The following is a 6,000-nucleotide window of genomic DNA, read 5'->3' on the forward strand; positions in this document are numbered from 1 at the left end:
TATGGGCTCAGGGCAGGTAGCAGTCCTTCATGGTATACACTTAGGTGAGAGCAGTGGGTTCTGTCTAGTTTAGGTGTGTTGCAAAAATAGATTCTTGCACCCAGTGTGCAAAAGGATGATCATGCACTGAGTGGAGATATTTGATGTACTGGCAGTTCTGCACAGAAAGGGGCACTGGGTGGCAAATCCACAAAGACAGCATCACAACTGCCAAAACTTTTCACTGTTGGTACATTTTAGCAAACAAAGGCATTAATGTTCCTTGGCTACAAGTTACCTAGTTCTCTTATTAAGCAGTATTCTATTTTCTGTTGGTTAATGATTCTCTCACTTCTCATGTTAATTAGTCTGTTTGCTCAATCTTTCTCTTCACTGGAGCCCTTGGATTTCTAGGGTTGGTGGCTATGAGCTGGTCGCGATCTGCTCCTGCTGGAATTACCTTGTACCCAGTCGGAGCTGATTCAGCACAGCTGCTGGGTTGTTTTTACTAGTTTCTTCCTTATCTTAGGGGTTCTGCCAAATATCCTTGTGGCCTGTAAATTCTACCTTCCCTGTGTCCACTATCAGTGGTACGACCTTCTTCCCAAGTGCTGTTAAACTCCCTCTAGGTCTGAGATCATTGGAACTTGTCAAGCCTTAGGCAATTCTACCAACAAGTCATTTGTCTTTTCAACACCTGGACATCACTTAGAGCTTGTTGGCTGCTTTCTGTTTCATGGGTTAAACCTTTCTTGTTGTTTAGGCTTGAAAGTACACAAAGATCAAACATCAAAGAACATCCTTTCTTTAAAAAATGTTACATATTCCACATTGTGCAACAGGTGCATCTTCTGACCTGTGGAGTATGTGTCATAGCTGGTGAAGTGTCAGAGATTCACCACTTGTAGAGAGCTGGCACTGTGAAATGAAACTAGACACCAAAGACATAACTGTGGGAGGTGGGAAGTTTGTATTGCAAAGACCCTAAGAGAGTGAAGTGGAGAATGCTGTTATCCAACATGGAGGGGATGAACAGATTCTTTCAGGGATCCTTGGCAGAGTAATGATGGCACTAAATTATAGTTACAATTTAAGCTTTATATTCTTAACAGAATTCAGAGACCATTCTATATTATGATTTTTATACTGCAGAATTTATTACAATAAATAAGTAGCTTAATACAGAATTTACAACCCAATTTCTCAGCACCTAGATCCTAACTTAGCTTGTAATTTCTATTCACCTGGACTCTCTGCAGATCTGGTCAGATCCCAATGCATGGTTCACTGTATCAGTGGAACAACCGTAATCAGACTTGAAAAATGCTATAAAAGAAGACAAATCACTTACTCAGTCCTCTACAGAGAACTGTTCCTGGCCACTGAAGGGTCTGCGGTTTCACTGTCCATCAGCAGCTCCAGTCCAAGTTCTCCACTTAGGACTCTTAATGGCTTGATTTTATGGACATGGTTCTGAGTGCTGTTACACTTCCCTGTCCTGTGTCAGAGTCACAGCTGATGACTCGTGAGAACCTAACCACATCCTAAAACTCCCACAGGAACAACCAAGAATGGTTGTGGGTACGTGTAAACCTTCATCTGAGCCCTTACAACCTTCATTTTCTTTCCAATGACTCGCTTTTGTAGCCCAGGTAAGTAAACTGCTTTGCTATGCTGTTTGTGCTTGACTGTATGTGGAAAGTTGTACCTGTTTGCTGCCTGAAACAAGCTAAGTTGCTAGGATCTGCTCAAAGTCTGCAGTCTGCATTCCTTAGTTTGGCTGCAGTGTTTTCAATTTCCTTTCCCTTAGCCAGCTTCCATTAGCAGCTCTGACAGGAACTGGAAACAAAGGTTTAGCTTTTAAGAGGAATCAGCAGGCAAGAGCCTGAGTGGTCAAAGGAGGCAGTTTGGCCCCACTGTGAGACAGGAGGGTTTCTGCCACTCCAGGTTCTGGACATATAATTAGACATCCAAGGTTTGAGAGATAAAGACTAACATGGACCCCAGACAATGAGGTAGAAAGAGAGAGGTTAAGACCCAATTCAAGCAAACTGTTAAGATTGAATTGAAGTATCTTTGAAAAACACTTTTCTGCAGTTATTAGTCAAATAATACATTTTTTGATTATGTCTTTTTTAAAGTAGTAAAGAGCATTAGGATGCTGAGAAACACCAATAGGTAACCAGTCTATTAGGGAAAAGTATTGCCCTTTCTAAAATGCTATATTGCGATGAAGTGGAACTCTTCTTGCATCTGCAGCTGTGGCCTTCAACCTGACTGTGAGCCCAGTGCCAGTGTTCCCTCTTCTAGTTTCTAATCACTCACCTAAAAACATCTCTATTGCAAATGTGATACTCAGGTAAATTATCCTACTGTCCTCAGGAAAATAGATTTAACCTCAAACCTGATTGTTATACCCTATGGTTAACTAAACCAAGTCTGACTTAGTTCTGTAGTCAACTATAGATGGGGAGAAAAAGTTTGTTCCTTTTGCTACCTCTTGTCTGTGACAATTTCCTTTGATTCCTTTTCTCTTTATTTCTCTCTTTGGTCTGATATATAACCCCTAAAATGGATAAAGCCCTGACTTACAAAGCATTATTTTTATATAAATAGTGTAAAATGAGCTTGCAAAGCGGACAAAGCAGAACAGGCCCTTGTGGCTGAGGGGATGGTAAAAACAGCATAACAAAGATTTACTGCTAACAAAGCAGATGAAAAGCTATTGCAATGAATAGACCTAAAACAGTAACCAGAAAAATCACTCTGAAGTTGTCCTTCACAATTCTGACAGAAACCAGAGAAATTATATCCTACACTATCAGCCACAATTCCCACTCACCTTCTCACCTCTGTCCTTCAGCCAATTCCAATATTGTGCAAAACACACAAAACTGACAAGACTCTGGTCTGGAAATCCATCGCACTCAAGCCTGCCAGAGGTAGTGTAGAGAGCTGCCTTATCCTGTAATGTACTGATTTTGGGTTGCCTGGAGCACCTGAAATAAGAAGGTGGTGAGAAGGTGCACAAGATGCTGGGTGAAGCTGGTACTTTGCAAAATTGGAGCCACGTCATGCATGCAATTCATTGTAAAACCATCCAAGACCCCAAATTCAGTTGTATTTGTTTGCAGCTTTTGTGAATATGCAGTTTCCATTAATGATATCTGCAGCACTGCAGTACTTTAATGGATAAATCCTGAAAGCACCACATAGCACCAGAAAGAAACTCACCATGTACACATAAAGATAGAATATACATTGACAGCTTTCCTTTCTTACAAATTCTTCAGTCACTCATGCTATTCCTACTCTTAAGTTCTATTCATCAAAAAATAAATTCACAGAAGAAAGTGCCTAAAAAACTGTCAAGATATTTTAAGAAAAATAAAGGGGGCACTGTAGTTTATAAACTGGCTACGAGAAATTATGTGTGATGTTTTTGTGGCAACTAGATTGAAGTTAGAGGGGAAGGCTGTCCATTAGCTGACTTTTTAAGAAGGCGTAAACTGTGTGTTCTGTTTTCAGTTGGGTTTTCTGGGAGCTGGATGCAGAGGGTTTCTTTTCCATGCTTATCTCCAAATCTAAGAGAGTTTTGTTTTCATTTATTTTTACTACCAAACAAAATGAGCTATGCATAAATAACTGAAGAAACCAAGTTGTCTGGAAGATTTCCAAATAAGATTAACTTGTCATTAAATAAACCAAATGTTAAGGATTTTTTTACTGGTACTCCAGCAGAGGACACCTTGGATGGAAGGACTACACATCAGCTGCCATATGAACATGTTCACTCTTAACAAACTGAAGTTCACTCTTCCAGAATGGATTATTGGTTCATCTGTTGCAGTTCCTCTGCAATAATGACAGAAACTGAACACTTGACAGGAAGATGTGATGTAAAATATGCATAATACTTAAAAAATATGGCAAAGGTAGGAAAATTGTGACAAGGCCTGTACAGTTAGACTAGTCCCCTTGAGTTCAGTGAAACTACCTGCTTGTACAGAGTTAAGTACTCTGCTGAGGTTAAGCATACAAAATTTAAAGTGAAATTCTATATCCACTAAAATTTGAGGGAACTTTGTTATGGACTGAAATAAAGTGGGTTTTGCCCTTAAACCAGAGAGAAAAATAGCTTAAGAATATCATAGAAGAAAAATCAGTCTGATTTGGGGCCTACAGAGGGAAAAAAATGTAAAAATTAGGCAAATTTCAGTCCTGAGTCATGGTGAAGTGAGCAGAGCTCCATGAGCAACAGCAAATGGTTAAAAGGGCTGCTTTGGAAGGGAAGGGAGAGATACTGGTAGTGACTGCGTTTATTTTGTTTCAGTCAGTACAAATTCATGATTCCCAGCTTTGCAGTTGTGTGCTTGGAAAACAGCAGCCACAGTACCCGTGTCGGTGTATGAGTTCAGGTAAGGCCCTGTTTTCCACTTGCAGAACAAGAAGTAGAAAAAGGTGGCTATAGTGGCTTTCTTTCCTGCGTACTCTTCCCTGGCATGTGCTCTTTCTGGATCCTAATTCAAGAGTGGTCCATTGACCACTGCCTCTTAAAAATTTTGGCTATTTGTACTATATAAAGAAAATGCTACATCTCATTTTATTTATATTGCCTCCCTGAGAATTCAATTGATTATCTCCTGATTTTTATCTTGGAGTAAAACAGAATAATGATTCCCCAATCAGGGTTCACAATTCTCGTAGGTTTTACAGGAAGTTGGGATTTCTATCATTGACTCAGGCCCAGAATGCAGGAATGGACAATAATCTGAATTAGTGAATCATGTAACTGAACCTAGAATCTGTTGGTCTAATTTACCTTTTCAGAGTATTTACTTCTAGGACACTTTGTTGCATTTGCTACCAGGTTCATTCATACAAATATTTGTACCAAAATACTAAGCACTGTAGATCAAATTCATGGCCAGTAGGTTAGATTTTTGAGGAACTTTGCATACTAACCAACAACTACATAATTAATGTTTAGGATTTGCCTTGACCTTGACCTTGTATTTTTTGATAAACTAAGTAAATCCTTGACTTGTACTGCCTGATTGCCAAAGTATATAAAGCAGTATCTGCATGCAGAGAAAAGAGAATCTCCTGAGTTCCATAGAAGACCCTAAAGTGTGGTCGATCTCAAGCACATGACTTGCTTTGTTGTATTAAATAGACACCCCAGTTTCTGAATGTTAATGGTGAAGAGACACCATTAACTGAAGTTCTGTGAGGCATGATGTGAGATGTATTTCATTGCCTAGTTTTCCTGTAAGGAAATTAGGATAAATTACCTTCACAAGACTTTTGAAAGAATTTACAGTTTGGGTTTGTCTCCTTGCAAACTCAGGTACTCTGGTGCGAAAAACAGTGGAAAAACATTTAGTTCTGACTAAGGGTGACTGGGAAGTGCTATTTCCGCCAAAAAGGATGAAGAGTATTATGTGCTCCCTGGAAAGAGAGAGGGAGAGCAGTCATGGGAGACAGAGAAAGTCTTAAGCATTATCAAAATTCAGAAGAAAAGTTAAAATACAGATCACAGGATTTGTTGTTGATAACTAGCCAACCAAATTACACCCAAAGAAGACAGCAGATTGAACAGTACACGTGTGTACTTTTCTGAAACCAACCTGAGACCTCTCCCAAATTACACTGACACTCTCTGAATGTCATTCTGATTTATATACTTGCAATGTTTTCATACTTGCATTGTTTAAGAGACATGAGTGTAAGTGCAATTCTCAAATTCTCACTTTTTAAGTAACATTTACTCGCACTAGTGATTGCACAGATGTGTTAATTGCTGTTCCAAGTAATGGTTCAAGAGATGAGCCTTTCTATTCAAGTAAATTAAACAAACGCACTGTGTTCTATTTAAATTAATGAGAATTCATTTAATTAAAAATGCAAGCTACAATTTTTCTATCATGGGCCATGCATTCAACTATTCTCAGTCATTTAGTGAGAACCGGCAAGATTACTTTAGTCAATACTTCATGAGTTTAAGCCAAATTTAAGTTT

The sequence above is a fragment of the Neopelma chrysocephalum genome, unplaced genomic scaffold (genome assembly GCF_003984885.1).
Source record: "Neopelma chrysocephalum unplaced genomic scaffold, ASM398488v2 Primary Assembly neopelma1_97034, whole genome shotgun sequence".
Classification (NCBI taxonomy): Eukaryota; Metazoa; Chordata; class Aves; order Passeriformes; family Pipridae; genus Neopelma; species Neopelma chrysocephalum.